Raw genomic sequence first — 19,752 nt, 5'->3', positions numbered from 1 at the left:
AAGCATATATAGAAAATAATAGATGAATGTTCTCACACAGATACCAGTGCAACCTTTAGATATTTTACTTACATGAAGGGAAGTTATACTGAAACAAAACATATTTGTTTGGCTCTTCATACTGACTGAAACAGGGTTACTGGGATATTGATTTATTTATAATACCCCAAGGCAGGGACAGGCTGGGCCAGGCTAGAAGTGAAATATAGCCCTGTCATACAAAGCCAACATTCTAAAGTCAAAACAGTTTTGCTGGTATAAACTTACCGCACTACGCTCTAGCACATGCTCTCTCTGTCATCGGAGCCGCACTTCCAGGTATCGGCGGTCACATGACTGCAACTCAGAGTGGGGAAATCCAACCTGCTCTAGTATTTAATCTTCTCTCTGACACTCGGTCAGTGTCAGAGCAACGTATATGCTTCCGGCTCCCTTCTCTTTGTGGATTCCTTGTGCTACCCGGTTCTTTGCCTGACTCCTGTTTACTACTGCTGCCTGTTTTGACTACTCTAATTTTTCTGTGTTTGTGTACCAACCCAGCTTGTTTGACTACCCGTTGCTGACCCCTTGTCTACCAGACCCGGCTATTCTGACCTTGTACTCCACCCAGGGCCGGATTAAGACACTGTAGGCCCCTGGGCTAGGGGTACTGTGAGGCCCCCATTTTTCAAGCGACTTATGCCTAATCCGATATTATTGGGGGCTCCCTAGTAATATCGGATTGGGCATAAGTAGTTTGAGCTGTGTTCCTTTTAATATACTAAATCAGTATTCTCAAAATGCACACTTTGCAAGCCAGCCCCCAAACCTCGCCCTTCAAATATCTCCCCCAAAAGTGCACACTGTGCCAGCCAGCCCCCAACCCCCCCCCCTGCAAATATCTCCCTCAAAAGTACACACTTTGCCAGCCAGCCCCCAAACCCCGCCCTGCAATTATCTCCCCCCAAAAGCACAATATGCGTGCCAGCCAGCCCCCCCCTTGTAATTCTCTGCACCAAAAATACAATGTACAGTATGAGCCAGCCAGCCCCCCCTTGTAATTCTCTGCACCAAAAATACAATAAGAAAATGGTAGTGGGAAGGGCCGCACTTCCTTATATGTGAGGATGCAGCCACAAAATAGAACCCGTGGTATACGGAGGGAAATCCCCACCCTCCCAAATAAAGATGGGTAACAAGATGAGGTTCAGGGCGCAAAAGTATGTGCCTAAAGCTGGATATACTGAATAAGCAAAGAAATGTTTAAATGTAAAAAGGGCAAACTTTCGGTAGTATCGTGCATTGAACAGCTACTTACTTTTCATTTTATGGGTTTTGGCCCCAACTCATGTGTGTTTGGACTCTTTTTTTGTTTTTCATTTTTTTTTTTTATATTTTTTTTTTTTATCTATTTTATATCATTTTTTCATAGACTGTTTAGTCATTTTTCATACCCCTGATCAGTTTGCCCTTTTTACATTTAGACATTTCTTTGCTTATTCAGTATACTGTTTACTGTATTGCCCAGTGCAATTATCTCATACCGTGCTCTGCATTATGCACATTTTATTGTTTATATGTCTTTGTTCTGGCCAGAACATGTTTATTTGCATTTATGTACACATAATAGAATAAATTCCAGCTTTAGGCACATACTTTTGAGCCCTGTACCTCATCTTGTTACCCAAAAATACAATTTACAGTTGTCTGAGCCAGCCAGCCCCCAAGAGCGAGCTTACCTCGGTCTTCAACGCTGGTCTTCTCTTCTGTCAGCTCACACCCTGTCCCTGCTGCCTGTAGTGTCTGTTCCGCGGCGTGCACCTATCTCCTTCCTGAGGAGATCTCGTGAGAGTGATCTCACTCTCACGAGATCTCCTTAGTAAGGAGATAGGCGCACGCCGCGGACGGACCATTGCCTGCAGCCTGTCAATGGAGGTGAGTGACGTGACGTCACCATCATTCAGGACTCTGAGTCACCGATCGCGGTACAGTAGCGCGGCCGGCGGCTCGCTACAGCTCACCATAAAAAAAAAAAATACTTTCAAGAAAGGGCCCCACGGATGCCCGAGGCCCCTGGGCTGTAGCCCAGTTAGACCTCGGGTTAATCCGGCCCTGACTCCACCTCCTGATTTTGCCTTGCTGCTTGACTGTGTACCAAACCTGAATTCCTTTTACTCGAGATCATGTGCTGATTCTGTACTGTGCCTACTGATTGTGTACCAGATCCGGCTTGTCTGACTACGAGATTTTTCTTCAACTCCCTACTTCTACTACTTGCCTAAATCCGCTAGTGCTATACCTGGAAGCAGGCTAGTGGATCGCGACCTGCGAGCTCTCTGCAGCTAAGTCCATCCCGCCTTGTGACTGTCCTTGTTGAATACCCGGGAGCTCGTTAGACTTTGCACCTCTGGTCGGCCAGCGCCAATCTAGATTAGCACCAGATCTTATATGAGCATTATATTTGCTCAGTCATACCACTGCAGACTCAGTGCACTAAAGTTCAGATGAAGTGCAGTGCAGTACTGAGAACTTGAAGTGAAATACAGTGACAGATCTGGGAGGCTGACTGAGGCTGAACAGCCATTTAAAAAAGTTTGTGAACCTAGACAAGCCCACCGATACTCACAGACACACAGGCCCCTCTTTTCAATATTACCTGGGCTTCTTCCTTCGGTCAAGCAATAAACATGGGGCAACCATTTTTAGCTTTGTTAAAGCATTTGTAATATCTCTCCCTTTTGTTTGTGCTATATATAGGATTCAATTATTGGAAATGGAGAGATATCATATAAAATACATAAATAATTCTGCCTTTCTTCCGATTATACAATCTTACTGTCTTTACATATATAATACTACAAGCATCATTCTCATTCTCCTTGGATACTATGCCAGAGAAGCCACACAACTATTCATATACCCATTTTAGATGGAACTATGCCTTTTTCCATCAGGTCACACCCCTTTCAACTTACAAATATCATGACTGTCTCAGGAAATTTGGGACTGTTGGAAGGTACATGACAAATTTATAAATGAGATTTGAGGCTGTACACAGTTCCCTTTTAACACTAGAATTCCCAATACTAACGACCCCTTTAGATGCCCAAATGGAGTGAAATAGACTCCCATAATACTTGCCTAAAATAATAACATTTTTTTATTGGCTTATATTAAATGATAACGCGAAACAGATCATTAAACATATTTATTATAAAAATACTGCAATACTATATTATTATGTCTTATATTTTTGTACAATTCTATTTTTTGCACTGTACTTTGACTTGACATATATTTAATTATCGTTGTAGGTTCCTGACCAGATACTTGATTAGACTCTGGAGAATGAAGCACATTTCTAGGCCTCATATTTGGATAACATATCTGCTAGTTCTTCAGCTAACCGTTGCAGGAAAAACTCTACGGGAAATTCTCTCTGATGTTATGTTCTTGTATATGATCCAGGTGTTTATACCCACTAAATCAAGAGTGTTTTAAAATTAGTGAATAGGCCATCACCTAGTGCTTGACCGAACCAGATATTTCCGTGCCATCTGATCGAAGATGTCCGTATTTAGGATCATTATATAATTGAACACTTTCAGGTGTTTACTTTGTATTATCACAGATTGTCACATTAGACTGAAGCATATTCAGAATAACAACATTTTCCTCTGCTTTGCCATGATGGACGTGGAGAGTCATGTCATCGGGTATATTTCATAGATTTTATCAGGCACCTCTCTTCTTACTGATCTGGATAGGTTGTTTTTCTTTTCTTATTTTAACTAGAAGTCCTGACAACATCATAGGCAAGTGCAGGGTAGAACAAAGGTGACAGGAATCCTTCCTCTAGACATGTAGAATTTTGCAAAATATGAAGAAACATTCTCCAAGGAGAAGCAAGCATGGAAATCCAGGTGCCAAAAGAATGCACATATTTGTGTTGTAGCGTCTGGTAAAAATTGGTTCTTTAATTATATAGGTGCTACTTGAACATGAACTCTACCTGTCATTCCAAGCAGATTTCAGTTACTTTGATGAGTGGCAAGCTGCAACTGCTGTCCAATTGCACCCCCCATCAAAGAGCCCTTCCATAAGGACATCATAAACAAGGTGGTAGAGAGTTGATGAAGAAAATAGTGGAGGAGCTCATGCTCCATGTCTAGTGGCTCCCATGTTGACTGCAGTGGCATCCATTCTCAAGATAACTGAAATGATTGGTGGGTAGTGCCCATAAAATGTTATTATAATAATAACAAGTACTTTGTCATTTATCTCATTGTACCTGTCTAGCTCTTGATAATCAAATGTGTTTATTAAATGTTGAATATAGAAGTCTGTGTTATTACCATCTGGATTGACTCATTGAAAGGCAGTGCTTGAACTATATGATTTCATTGAAATACGCAAAGTGGAATGTAAGTATTGGACTTTCCTTTAAGGGCCAATAAGAAACTTTAGGAATATGAATACATTGGTAATCGAAATTCCAGGCTTATAAGTATTAGAAGCTATAGATTTCTAGTTGTAAAATTGACAGCCTGTGACATGGTCTGTCATTCACACCATCACTAACAGTGCTGCAGTTCCATAGTGGGTTACTGTGGCTCAATCCAGCATGTCCACTGCGGCTTGAGAGGTGCCATTTGTGAAAAAGATTCAGGCTCTATCTGAAGGGAAACAATATTTAGAGGGTCAGCGGTCAGGAACTCTATTTAGCTGTTGTTTTCATGTCACCACAACAGGATTTGTGCTGTTTTTTCAGTTCTAAATATCTATTACTTTCAGATGTTGCAATGAGTTCACTAAAATAAGCCAGAAAACAAATTAAGCATTTACACCAGCTTCCCATGTGCAACGGAGCCAAATTGTTTACCAGTTTATCTCCATTTCATTCTCTTAGAGAAACAATTAAAAAACTAATAAGAGCTTATCTCACACATCAATAGAAGCTTGTGGAGCCCCATTAAACAATGAAGCTTTTCTCTAGACCAACAGAAGGAAGGAACCAACAATCATTCTCAATGGGCTATTTCTTAGTCATTCTTTTTCAGCCTGCTGCAATCACAAAGATTTAGACAATGCAACTTTAATTCAGAGCCCATATAAATATATGGAAACATATTTCTCATTATGATCCTTGTTAAAAAAAAACCTTTTATATAGCCATTAGGGTGAAAATGGCAGATATGGTTAAGTCTTCATTGCCTGCTAATCCCCATTATGTCAATCTGGAAGAAAATAAAAAGCCAGTGGTAAAGGAATTACTGTAGTAGACCATGTGGGGTTCAAAGTTCCAAAGACCGGGACCTGCAAGTGGCCCTTCATAGCGGTAAATCAAGGTATACGATATGTACAATAACAATTAAGTTTACACTGACGTAGAGATATGTTTTAAGAAGACTATTGCTATTATTTATTGACAGTTGATGGTTTTTCCCTTCCTTTTAGCCCACCTTAACCTATCAATAGTTATTATATTCTGGTTCACTGCAGATTCTACATCACAGAAGACATTGTTCCATATCTTGAATCAATAAAAGATAATAAGCTTGAATATAACTCTACATGTTTGGCTGTATCTGTCCAGTAGTTCTGGATGCATACTTGGGCTACAGGAATACATTTTGGTTGCAATCAAAGATTTACTGCAATAATAAACTAAATGAAAGTTTGTGAGCAAAGCGTTTTATACCAGGTAATGTTGGAGGGCCTGTCACTGTAAGAGAAGGCAATACATGATGATTGTGTCTATGACATTTTATTTGAGCAACAGACAGTATTTTATGCAATACCCGCACTTCTAAATCCTAAAAACATGTGTGTATGTATGTATGTATATATATATATATATATATATATATATATATATATATATATATATATATTGTGGCAATGGGAGTGGTTTACCACAGGCCTCTAATAGTGGAATTAGCTATGGTGCTAACTGTCTGCAGGTAAAAGGCTGCAGACCAAGTTATATACAGGTGTAGCACTGGGCTTAAGTTCAGTAATGTACAGGTCAGAGACATGTTGTAAAGTAAATGTAAAAAGTAATTTATTTGCATGCTTTAACGTGTTTGTATCCACAGAGCTGATAGGGGTGGCTGTGCTGATTAGGCGTTACAGAACAACTGAGGAGCCATCCTTTAAAGACAAGATGGGAGTGTCGCCTGTCAGTCATCCAAGCCTGTGGGAGGAGACATTTGTATTTAAACCTGGAGTTGTGCTCTTGTCAGGGGTGACTGATGCTGAACTAGTTGGCCAGTCAGTAGTGAGCTGGGCTATGTCTAGTTAGTGTTTAGGGTCACCAGGAGGTGCAAGTAAAGGTATTGCTTGCTGGTGTCATCCTGACAGAAGTGTTATTTATTGTGATGCCAACAATAAATATGTTTGATTGAAAACAAGAAGTTTCGTGCTGCCGATGTCTACCTGGTATTCTTGCAACAGAAGGTGACAAAAAATGCAAGAGAAGGGTGCGTTTTGTTACAAGTGGTGTCAGAAGTGGGATCGCCAAGGACAGCCAACGCACAGCTGTCCACCCAACCTCCAGACACAAAAGGTGGTGAGTGAGCAATGATTGAATACTGCTATCACACCTTAAACTGTATATACTGTCAGTTGCAGTGAAGAGATTGCTATTGCTGAGCAAGCAATTTTTTTTTTGTCTGGAGAGACAGAAGCAATATTACTGTGAACTATTCACCATTTGTTTTGCAAAAGAAAAGCAAAAGTTTTTTTTTATATGAAATGGCTGGGCATTGTAGTGCCATACCTTGTTTATTCACTGAGTTGTGAGTTGGGTGTGGTCCACAAGTCTGCTGTTTTTCCTATGCCAATGCATACTTCAATAAGTTGCTGTTTTACCTGTGTGGGAGACTAATGCACCTGTTTTACTAATTGCCTGTGGAAGTGATGGACATATGTGAAGCTTGATATTTGAAAGCTGCTAGTACAAAATTGTCTTTACTCCTTATGATGGGCAAGAAAAAGAACAAAATGTCTCAAAAGGAAAGTGTGCAAACAGGTGTGTCTGAGGTACATTCTCAACAGGAAACATGGAAAATCAGAGAGGAGAATCTCATGCTCTCTGTACAACCCAAGTGTTACCTGGGTCAGAACATGTGTCCAGGGAAGAGTATGATTCTTTACAGAAAATGTTTATTGAGGAAAACTGCTGTCTTATAAAAGTGTGGAATTTAAAGCAGCAGAGAGCAAGAAAATGTGATTTTTCAATCTGTGGAAAATGAGTTGCATGCATTGCAAAAAGTGTGTGAAGAAAGGGAAAAATCAGAAAGTTCTTAAAGAAATAGTAGCAGAGAAATTGCTGCTTTAGAACAGAAGCTTGTCTTGGCTCAGCAAGAGGTATTCTTAGCAAGAGAGTCTGCAAGAGAGCTTGAGGAGTGCAAGTTTGAGAAGCTTGTACTTGTTGAACAGCATGAAAAGCTGGAACAGTTGCTCCAAGAAGAAAAAACTCTGTCTTCTAGGTATGCTGAGGAATGTGACCAAGCAGTGGCCTTGACATGCACTCAGGAGTTTGGTGTATATATATATATATATATATATATTTTTTTTTTTTTTTTTTTAAATACAGAAATAATTAAACCTCTACATAGGTAGCATAGATGTGTATAAAACACATTCTTTTAGTTCTACATAATATGCCTAAAAGTCTGAAGAAAAGACAAAACTATTAAACCCAAATTCATTTTTCTCTAAGTAACTGGTTAATGGGAGTTATTTGGCGGATAAACCGGTCGTCACAGCTGAACAGGCTGTATCTATCACTTGTTGGCTTTGCTCCTAGAGTATCAGAGTTGGCTTTGAACTTTGTGTTACATCTACAAAGGGCCACATATCTGAGTCACAGTTGTAGATATCATCTTGACATTGAAAATAACTCCAACCATTCATTAAATGAGTCTAGCATGGGCTGAATAAACAATTACATGACAATTTTTAAGTAAGATATTTTTCTCCCAAGATAGTAGGACTGTTCTCAGAAAAAACCCCATATTGTAATACCGTCTTCCCAGATATCAAGTATTAGAACAAGGTAGTGCAGGCAGAAAAGTAGTGGTCCAAGGTATAAAACAACAGTAAAAAAAACTCTAACACCGTTTTCTTCCACCCTCCGCTGTGCAGTAGTTGGACGTGAACGAAGGTGGTGTCCTCACATGGGCTGAAGAAAACTATGTGCAACCAAGAGGATTTGTGCAGTTGCTGGTTAGTAGGACCATCAGCCTCACTAATATCTGGGGAGGAAGATTTCAGAATAACCTCCCAATTACATAGCTGCTCATACAGCTGCCTTGTGTGTAGTGGCAAGCTAAGAAGTGGGTCAGCGGTTAAGGAACTTCAGTTTATCAAGGAATTAAATTCTTATCCCATAAATAGCTCTTCTGCAGATCCAGGATCCAGGTCACGTCCTTCTGCAGAACAGCATTATTCTTTTTTTTTAAGTGAAAACTACTTTAAAACCTCAGCTACCCCATTAAAGAACATTAATCAGTTTGGCCTTTCCAAATGCATAGTTACATACTTCACAACTTTCTAGGTCACAGGGCATTATGGTTCACCCCCACCTAATTACCCCAGCCACACGCAAATCTACCAAAATTACACCCATACTTATCAATATCACATCCCTAAATAGCTAAGCTTCAACCGTTTACTCCATGAAAAATTTGGACTGTTGGGGTAAAATGGTTGCCAATATTTTAAAATAATTTACAGGGACACTTTGCTGCTTAGTAGGTGAATCTATACTTGACACACACAATACTGTCTGGATTGATACTTCTAGTATACAATCACCATCAATTTCCTGAACTTGATAATTATGTAAGGGTTTGCATTGTAAATACTCTTCTTCAATCAACATGCTAAATAATACATTCTACAGTGTAAGCATATATAGTGAGAAATATATTCAAACTACAGAGTACGATTGTTTGTATTGTGCAGTTGATCAAGTCTGCAACATTTGGACAATCTTAAGTACAAATATTTCCAGGGCAAACCAGTGCAAACATTGAAATTATTAAGCCAAAGGGAAGTTTGACTGAACCACTATCTGCGAGTGAACCTCTCTTGTACCTAACCATTCCTCATCTTCAATAAGGACTACAAAGCAGGGCCGGATTTACCACTATGCAACCTAGGCAATTGCCTAGGGCCCAGCAGTCCCCAGAGGGCCCTCCCAGGGCCGGCGGTGAGACCACCCTTTAAAAATGGGATGCTACTTATGGGCCAGTGATATATGCTTGCCCCCCCCCCATCCCGGGCTAAAGTCTGCCAGCCAGCCCCTGAGTATATGTCATGCTAAAAAACTATAGTGCTATGGATTTTTTCAGGGAGGGGGCCCCAAACCAGTATCTTGCCTAGGGCCCCATGAGGTCTAAATCAGGCTCTGCTACAAAGTGGAAATAGGATAGTGATGTTCTGCATTTTCCTAAATAACTGCTGTAACAGGCTAGTTTGGAGAACCCCCTGTTTAGATGGGTAACAGTTGTTATGCACTGTTGAAAAATACATGACAACATTGCAATGCACCATATATGCAAATAAATATTAATATGTTGATATTAATATTGTATTTTTTATTTAATATATGGTTTACACATATTAGCCATTTAAAATATAATCGCTGCATATCATTACCTTTATTGGCAGTATTGGGATAGTGTTGAGTGCTTTATCTGCCTAATGTTTTTTAATAGTAATCCCCATATGGTCATGCATACTAATTTTTTTTTTTTCCTGTACTGATACTTTAAATAAGAAGAAAATCTTCAAGTTAGGATTACTATTGTCCTCATGGATAATTGTAAAGCGTTTCCAATCTTGCCACTGCAATTGTGTTGTTGATGACATCAGTCTTTTGTTTTACTTTTAACACATTAGCTTTTGTCAGGAAGCAGTAGCTTTTCCACTGCCATATTATTTGTTCAGAAACTGTATTCATTTGTAGTCTGCGGAAATAATCTAGCTTCATAGGCATCGGATCCCCCTGCCCTTTATTTCTCTGTTGCTTTCAAAACTAGTATTAAACCTCTACCATTTGTTAAGGAGACTATTTCATTTTTTTATGATGTTGGTAATGTAGAACACCAAAAAGTCCTTTCAGGACAATCAATCACAGTAGGTTATAATTGTAGTTATATCAAGAAGACTTGTAGTCTGTGTTCAAGATAAAATATAATTCCTATAATATATTTTCTAGTTTGCTCAAATGATAGAAGTTAAAGTTTTAGCTCTAGAATTTTCCCAAGATGCTACCACTAATCAGAGTGCCCTTGTATTTCACCGATCCAAATCAGTGAATCACAATTTGCATCACCCAATTTTTAAAATTCATTCTCCTCACCCCTTTGTTTTATTTCAATGATCTCGCTCTGGAGAACAATATTTTGTTTCTTGCACATGTTAACGTCGTCTGCATTGAATGCTCACCCAACACCTACTCCTGCTAGTGCAAACAATGTGACTTGCCCCATGAACCCATGTGCTTTGATGGAAAACTAGGTGCACAATTTCACCGAATGGGATTTTGCACAGCCTTTCTGCAGTTTTGCATAAATGACCCCCTAAGGGTTCAAATCAACAGATCTCAAGAAATCTCAAAAATAATTTGAATGAAATTAAATCTAGTTTGTTCTTCAAATGGAATATTTATTTGTTTCAAATCAAGATAGTGTTACAACTGTACAGTATACACCAGGCCTGTCCAACCTGCGGCCCTCCAGATGTTGTGAAACTACAAGTCCCAGCATGCCCTTCCAGCTATCAACTGGTTGTCTACCAGCAAAGCATGCTGGTGCTTGTAGTTTCACAACACCTGGAGGGCCGCAGGTTGGACAGGCCTGGTATACACCTATACAACATTTTTTTTTTACATAGTGCTATTATTGTCCTTGTGAATCTTGCACAGATGAGGATGAGTTTAGGGGTTATATATTGTTGATTCATTTTTAGAAACATTAGCATTTATACATTTTTTTCAGTTACAATTCAGTTTTATAATTCTGGCTTCTGGTGACATTGGTTCATCTGCCAATATTCTAACAGATGATAATCAGGTGAAAGAACAACAGGGCAATTCAGGTATGTTTTCACCTTTTTTGCTCATAAGTAGCAGAATTGGGTTGTCTTCAGCCTTTTTTTTAGAATCTGATAAATCGATTCACTCACTTCTTTTGTAGCAAATCTGCAAGAGTAATTCAATATTTTCTTGTTACAATAGATATAACCCTCAAGTAACATTTTCTTGGTGTTTGTTGTCAACCTTCCATGTGACACATATTAATTTTATTAGAACTATTAAGCTTGCTTTTTTTCTGGACCAATAGTGCAGTGTTGCCGAAAGGACATATTCTTTTGCACAAAACATATTTTCATATGTCTTAATCCCCAATCCTACTTTTAAAGATGGTATATTTTTTCTCCTTAAAAGTCTTTGGGAGGAGGTTCAAATCTTAAGTAGAAAATCTAAAACAGACGTGTTATCCCTTCATCAAATCTGCCAATTACCTTATTCAGCACATATTTCCAGAAATTGTTTCTGTTCTTTACTCCATCTCGCTCTCTGTACTCACATTGAACAAAGGAGCACTAGAATATTTAAGAGGATGTTGGCTTTGTATGTGGTGGCGTGCTTCCCTTAGCTTTCTGTTTGCTTTTCCCTGAGCAGATCCATACGCAGAATGCAGAGGAGGAAATCACAGGGAATTGAATGTATCTTTTGTTTGGCAATACCTCAAAGCAGTAGATTCATTGTTTTCCAAGAAAATTCTACGCTATGTAATCAAGACCATTCTGTAAAAAAATACAGTTTATACCCGGAGACCTTGAAAGCCACATGTGAACCAAGAAACTGCAAATTACAAAACCAGCTACCGCTATTATGATAGCACATAAAATGGTATTGAATTGGATTGAAAAGCTAGAGCTGTTGTCAAAAATATATATTATATTAGAAGCCGTTAGAAATCTTGTAGACCAGTTAAGCAAGAATCTACAGTACAAGGCTAACCTAGATCCTCATGTAGCAGGCCCCATTATCTCCATGGGCCCCGGTGCACCGCACCTGCTGCACCAACGGCAGTTCCGCCACTCTGTTACGTATGCTGTTGTTTCCTGGCTCTCTCTATGGGGGGAATTCAATTCCCCCCGAAGTAGCGCAGCATTAAACCTATTACCGTTATTACAGTAAATTTAACCTGGCTTTCTGTGTGCAGCTCAGGGAGCTGCGATCAAATAGCTGGCGTTGAATCTACCGTAATAATGGCATTTAAGCACACTATTGGCATAATAACGGTAATAGTGCGCAGGCCGCGTTACTTTTTACAGTAACACAGCCAATTGAATTCCCCCTATTGTATTTTACAGGAGCACTTATGTTTAAAAGTCCCTAAATTTTCACAACCTCATAAACAAGTCAACACTATTGGTATGATGCAGTTCAGATGGTGTCATATATGCCTCATGTTTTGTGTTTATTAATTGAGCAGTGTCATTTATTGAGTTATAGATCTTAGAGATGGGTTAAACTCCATTATGTGCAATTATTTCTTGACAATTTGTGCACAATTGTTAACTCAGCTCCAATTGTAAATATTTATTATTGGAATCATGTTGCCTATCCTTTGAGTTACCTATGTGGATAACACCAGCTGAATAGTATACTCACTTTAAATGGTTTATTTAACATCGTTTTACTTATTTTTTATCTACATAGTGTTAAATTGAGGATATCAAGATTTGGATTATATGAAAATATTTTTTTCTGGATACTTTAACTTTTATATCTACTTGAAATAAATGATATAGTTTTATTAGTTGTGGTATATTAGTTTATGGAGCCGGTATGGAGATGGGTTATGCGTCCACCCTTGAGGTTCCTCCGGGTGTTAGCTGAGGCATGGGGAGGGATGAGGAATTTGCCTATATTTTCATCTAAAAGGGGGCTGGATTGGCTTCTGGCTCTCTGAGGTTTTATAGTTTTACCTACATATAAGTCATCCTGTGCAGGAGTCTTCCAGGTTATGTTTGCTGTGTTTTCATTATTTGTTCATTTGTGGCTTTGGCTTTCTGCTCATGTCTTATTTACCTCCTTGTTTCAGGTCCATGGCGGGACATCAGGATGGTGTGGCTAGTGTGCTATTTCTTTATATTTTGGGCCAGTAAGAGTGGTCCTGCTCGCAGCTCAAGCATTTTCCCTGAGGCTAGTTTAATCTAGTGGAAGGGTTTTTGGGGCTTCGATAGGCTGCCCTTTTAGATATTTTTTTTGCTAATGAGGCCAAATTTGGATGTGCTGATATTTTAGTCATTCATTTGGGGGTAATAACCTGGGTAAATGCAAGGGATTGGACCTCATTAAGCACATTTACTCAGATGTTGAGGTAATTAGATCCCGCTGTCCTTTGGTTCATTTAGAATGGTCAGATATTAATCCTAGGCTATAGTGGAGAGGTGCTGATAATCCAATTGGTCTTGGCACGGTTTGGTCTAAGGTGAATAGAGCCGTTGGGAAGTTCTTTATTGGTTTTCGGGGTTCAGTAGTTAGTAATCTGACCATTAGGGCTAAATTTCCACAATTCTATAGGGCAAATAGTCTATTTGCTTCAAGGAAGGTTTGACTTATTTTGTTGAGCTTTGTTGGGCTATCAGAGGTCATGGTGGTGACGGGGCTTAGATTCCTGGGGTAGGGGAACCTAGCTGTGGCGGAAAGTGATCCAAATAGCCACCATATGGACACATTTCGGTAGTGTGTTGGGAACTCACCCTTATTAGAAGGTTCAATTAGCTATACTTCCCCTTTTGAAAGTTATGGGGTGCCGTTTGGTCAGGTCAGCTAATGAGACAAAATGGGCTAGAGTTGGCTCCACCACTTAGAAGTGACCGAATATTTTGTCAATTCATTTTACGGTTTATGGATATGTCTGTAGGTTGATTGGTCTTGCTTTTATTTACCACCACTTCAATTCAATTTATTGTTCAATACAATTTGTGACCGTTCATTCACCAAACAAGTGTCTTGTGTCTTTATTTTATAGACTTAAAATAACTCTTGTTAAGAGAAATAATGTCAAATCTAAAGAGTATAAACTGCTAGGGGGCTAATAAACACAATAGACTCAAGAAAACAACTCATTGACTCAATGCATAACATTGATCTATAGAACTATCAGTATGTAAATGTCAGATTATTCAGGAAAACAGACTTTAAGCCCAAATTGGGCATCACTGTGCATACACAAGACCCCATGCCTACTAAGAAAAGCATACAGCGACTGCTAGTTAAGCAACTGTGTGTACAACGACCATGATTAAACAGTACACTTTCTGTACATTCTCTCTGTCTTATGTATATTTAATTGAGATCATTCCATGCATATATAAATCCTTAAAAGATTATTTATGAATTATATTGTTCAGTTAAAATTCATAAAATTGTTGCATGTTTGTAGAGGGAGGCAACTTTAGAAAAGATAAATATTTAAGCAATTGAGCTTTATCTGAGTTCTTGGAGCTTAAGATTTAACAACACTCTAAAGAAATGTGATTGTGATTTTCAGATGTTTAGTGATCTAGGAGCCACAGCATCAATGCAATCCCTATCGTTGGAGCTCAAGAGCCCTGATCGTTATACTGGGGATATAGGCTCAATCAATAATTTCATGAACCACTGCAAACTCTATTTTCAGTTGCATCCACACTCTTCCGACAGTCAGTTATAACATAAGGGTATTATTATATCTCCTCAACAGGAAGGTTTGCAGTCATGGACCTTTCTTCCGAAAGCAGATGACCAAGCACTACAGGATTGTCTGTTATAAGATGACCCAAATAAGAAGTCATCTGTTGCATCTTCTTTAAATGCTTTGAGATAATCAAATCAACCAGCTGACATTTATTGTACAGAATTTCACAAATGAGCAACTAAAACCTCCTCGAATGACCCTGCACTCAGTAGTCAGTTCCTTGTAGGGCTTTCAGATGTCCTTAAAGATTCTCTTTTCCAATACTCTATTTGTGAGACTTTAGATGATATGATGAATTTATCTATTAAGATTGACCAAAGATTTAGAAAAAGGCAGCAATCTACTCATAACACTTTTCGCAATTCTTCAGTTATAGACTTTTCTGAACCCTTGTGACTAGGAGTTTTCTGCCTGAATCTATTTCTTTATGGTGGTCAATATGCAACATCCTGTTAAGGATAAGAAGTGGAGAACTAGGAAATGAGGGAGTAGTTCTCCAAGGACTAAAATCAGAACCCATATTAAATTCACTTCCAAGACTTCCTGCTCTCTTAAAATTTAAATACTATACCAACCACTCCTTTGCCTTAATAGATAGTGAAGCATCAGGCAATCTTCTGAACTATAATTTTGTCAAGTTATTGCAGATAACATGCTTACCTCATTTCCATTACTGTGAGAGGTGTATATGGGTCACCTCTCCCAGAAGTTTACCATCAAGTATTCAACTCCTCCAGTGACACTAAACATTGGAATGTTTCATTGCGAAAAGATCATCTTCTTACCAACATCCCACATTTCCCTTCATTTGAGCCATGAACCTAAAATCAATTGGAACACTGATGAAATTGCACATTGGAGTGATTTCTGTCTACACAACTGCTTAAACATGTCCCTATATATCACTATATTGTTTTATTTGCCTGCTCCTTTTTCTTGGATGGTTTCAATAAGAGTTCCGCTGACTTATTGCCTACTCACAGATGACTGCGCTATTGACCTTATTTCTTGATCTCCGCTACCAAAGGCAAGATTGTATTTGTATTCTGGTACAAAAGCCAAGGCTACGGAACAATACATCAAAAATAACTTTGACAAGGGGTTTATTCACCTTTTCAGGTCCCCAATGAGAGCAGGCTTTTTTTTTTGTCTCTAAATTAGATTGAGGGTTATGTCCATGTATTGATTTCTGCACGTGAAATAAGTACACTATTAAGAACCAATACCCATTACCCTTAAAATCTGAGTTATTTGATCAGATTCATGGAGCCACCATTTTCTCTAAAATAGATTTTCATGCAGAATATAACCTCAAAAAAATCAGAGCAATGAGTGGGACTGCCTTTAATACAAACACTGGACAGTAGGAATACCTTGTAATGCCTTTTGGGCTCTGTAATTCCCCTGCAGTCTTCCAGGATCTAATATACACTATAATGACAAAAGTATTTGAACGCTTGACCATTACACCAACATGGACTGTAATGGCATTGTATTCAAATACATATACTTCAATATTGAGTTTGTTCCCCTTTTGCAGCGATTACAGCTTCCACTCTTTTTGGAAGGCTTTCTACAAGATGTTGGAGTATTTCTGTGGCAATTTGTGCCCATTCATTCTGTAGAGCATTTAGGAGGTCAGATACTGATGTTGGATGAGAAGGCTTTGCTCGCAATCTCCATTCCAGTTCATCCCAAAGGTGTTCGATGGGGTTGACTTGAGGTCAGGGCTCTGTGCAGGCCAGTAAAGTTATTCCACACCAAACTCATCAAACCATGTCTCTGTAGTCCTTGCTTTGTGCACTGGGGCACAGTCATGTTGGAATAGAAAGGGACCTTCCCCAAACTGTTGCTACAAATGTAACAACCTCCCTACAAGCTTGCTGCTTTGTATTGACAGCTCCTGCCTCCTGGACTTGTGGACTTTATTTGTGTTTCCTTTTATGTGTCAGTAGCAGTACCTCTGGTCACCAGAGGTGCTGCTATTGTGCCTGTTTCTTGTGCTTTAGGAGTTAACCTTGTTGAACTAATTATTCCGTACACCTGGGTGTTCTCCTATGTATACTTGTCACTCACAGCATACATTGCTGGTTATTGTTGTTACATTCTGTTGTTACTTTGTTGTTCCTGTCCACTGCTATGCTTCTGGTTACTTGCTGCTTGGGATCTCTCCATACCTCCTGCTTCCCTGCATCAGCCGTGTACCTGGTATTTTCTGCAAGCTCATATTACCTCCTGTTTCCTGCATCAGCTTTGTACCTGACATTTTCTGCAAGATCATTTTACCTCCTGCTCTCTGCATCAGCTTTGTACCTGATATTTACTGCAAGCTCATGATTACCTACTGTTTTGTACATTTCAGCAAATAAACATTGAGTGTTTTTCACCATATTCGTGGCTCCTAGCTGTATTCCTGCATTCAAGCGTGACAGTATAACCAGAGAGAGAAGCGAGCCAAACAGAGAAGCGTGATTCATCTCTCCCCAGATCACTTTTCCACTGCTCCACAGTTCAGTGTCGGTGTGCTTTACACCACTCCATTCAACGCTTGACATTGGTCTTGGTGATGTGAGGCTTGCATGCAGCTTCTCGGCCATAGAAACCCATTCCATTGAGCTCCCACCACACAGCGTTTGTGCTTACATTAATGCCAGTGGAAGTTTGGAACTCTTCAACTATGGAATCAGCAGAGCGTTGGCGACTTTTACGCACCATGCGCCTTAGCAGTCATTGACCCTGCTCTGTGATTTTACGTGGTCTTCTGCTTCGTGGCTGAGTTGCTATTGTTCCTAAACGCTTCCTCTTTTCAATAATTAAAGAAATGGAAGTTGCTCAATCAATTTATAGGCTATAGCAGGTATGTGAAAGGGTGGGATTATCCTAAAAGGAACAAACACACACAAAGATCCCCCAGCACACTGCAATAGCCAGCAACAGATCTGCTATTTCTACTGTAGATAAAAATGCAAAAGTCTCAGTTGCACACATTTGCAAATGTATGTTTAAGCCACCCGCCTCTCCACAGCGCTTTTGCTAATAGGGTCGTCCTAACTCTAAATAATGAGAGTCCCATATATTTGGGCCATACATATGTGTTTTTAAATTGAGAGCCAACTTACCAAAGAGCTACCCCAGAAGCCTCCAAATAGCAATCCAATGTCAGCACTCCCCCTCAGCTACTGACACCAACATGCCTCTCAGACAAATAAAGAAATGGAAGTTGCTCAATCAATTTATAGGCTATAGCAGGTGCGTGAAAGGGTGGGGTTATCCTAAAAGGAACAAACACACACAAAGATCCCCCAGCACACTGCAATAGCCAGCAACAGATCTGCTATTTCTACTGTAGATAAAAATGCAAAAGTCTCAGTTGCACACATTTGCAAATGTATGTTTAAGCCACTCGCCTCTAAACGGCGCTTTTGCTAATAGAGTGGTCCTAACTCTAAACAATGAGAGTCCCATATATGTGGGCCATACATATGTGTTTTTCAATAATATCACTTCATGAACCATTTTATTGCAAAGGTGGCATACTATCACAGTACCACGCTTGAAGTCACTGAGCTCTTCAGAACGACCCACTATCATAAATGTTTGCAAATGAAGACTGCATGACTAGGTGCTTGATTTTATAAACCTCTGACAAGGGGTCTGATTGAAACACCTTAATTCAATATTTAACAGGTGTGGCCAAATACTCCATATAGTGTATTATACCCTCTGTGATTTCTTGGAATGTTTTGTAGTTATTTACTTAGATGATATCTTAATCTATTTAACTATTCTGTCTGAACTTCGATAACATGTCTGTCAAGTTCTTCAACATTTATGAGAAAATTAATTATTTGCTAAAAGAGAGAAAACTAAGGTTCGAGGTACCCTAGATTTCATTCTTAGATTATTTTTTTCAGATGGTTTGACAATGGTTCCCAGTAAAGTGCATGAAATCCTTGACTGGGCAGTACACACTAACTTAAAGGCTGTACAAAGAATTCTGGGCTTTTCAAATTTTTACAGGAGGCTTATTCCACAATTTTCTTATATATTAGAACTTTAACCAAGAAAGGTGCAAACCCATCCATCTGGTCACCACGGGCATTTCAAGATTGTAAGTTGTTAAAGAAAGCTTTTGTTTTAACTCCAGTTTTGCGTCAGCCATTGTTCATTGTAGAAGTAGATCCTTCTGACATTAGTGCTGGGACAGTCCTCTCTCAGGCATATCCTGTTGCCCAGAGACTATATCCTTGTGTTTATTTCACATATAAATTTTCTCCAGCTGAACATAACAATGATATTGGTATCAGAATTCCTGGCCATTGGTTAGAAAGTGCAACACACTGTAACCATTGTTACAGACCATAAAAAATTATAATTTATTAGATCTGCCAAGAGGCTAACACCCAGGCAAGTACCATTGAATTACATTACATTACGATCATAAACTTTCTGGGAATTCTGGTATTAATAAGATGATTAAAGACCTTTCCAGATTGCTTTGGTGACCAACCTGGAAGAACACCATACAAGAATATGTACGTGTCTTGTGAAATGTGTTCACACAATAAGGTTCCTCAAACTATTCCTTATGGTTTATTGAATCCATTACCTGTTCCTTGAACACAAAATTGCTGTACTTATCATCATCATTTATTTATATAGCACCACTAATTCCGCAGCGCTGTACAGAGAACTCACTCACATCAGTCCCTGCCCCATTAGAGCTTACAGACTAAATTCCCTGACACACACACACACACACACACACACACACACACACACACACACACACACACACACACACACACACACACACGTCTATTTGTTAGCAGCCAATTAACCTACCAGTATGGAGTTTTTTTTGGAGTGTGGGAGGAAACCGGAGCACCTGGAGGAAACCCACACAAACACGGGGAGAACATACAAACTTAACACAGATAAGGCCATGGTCGGGAATTGAACCCATGTCTTCACTATTATTTGAGTTCTGGTAGACAGATTC

General features: G+C 39.2%; 1 long non-coding RNA gene across 1 annotated transcript in view; it reads left to right on the top strand.

Moving 5' to 3' along the window:
- Positions 1–6,236, top strand: part of LOC142160287 (uncharacterized) — a 30,536-nt gene extending 24,300 nt beyond the window's left edge. Inside the window, exons 3-4 of the long non-coding RNA XR_012693135.1 lie at positions 3,294–4,205; positions 6,078–6,236. This is a non-coding gene — a long non-coding RNA (uncharacterized LOC142160287). The remainder of the gene's footprint in view (positions 1–3,293; positions 4,206–6,077) is intronic.
- Positions 6,237–19,752: the final 13,516 nt, after the last annotated feature.

The sequence above is a fragment of the Mixophyes fleayi genome, chromosome 6, assembly GCF_038048845.1.
Source record: "Mixophyes fleayi isolate aMixFle1 chromosome 6, aMixFle1.hap1, whole genome shotgun sequence".
Lineage (NCBI taxonomy): Eukaryota > Metazoa > Chordata > Amphibia > Anura > Limnodynastidae > Mixophyes > Mixophyes fleayi.
The sequence above is the reverse complement of the archived record's forward strand: the minus strand, read 5'-3'. Positions and strand labels throughout refer to the sequence as shown.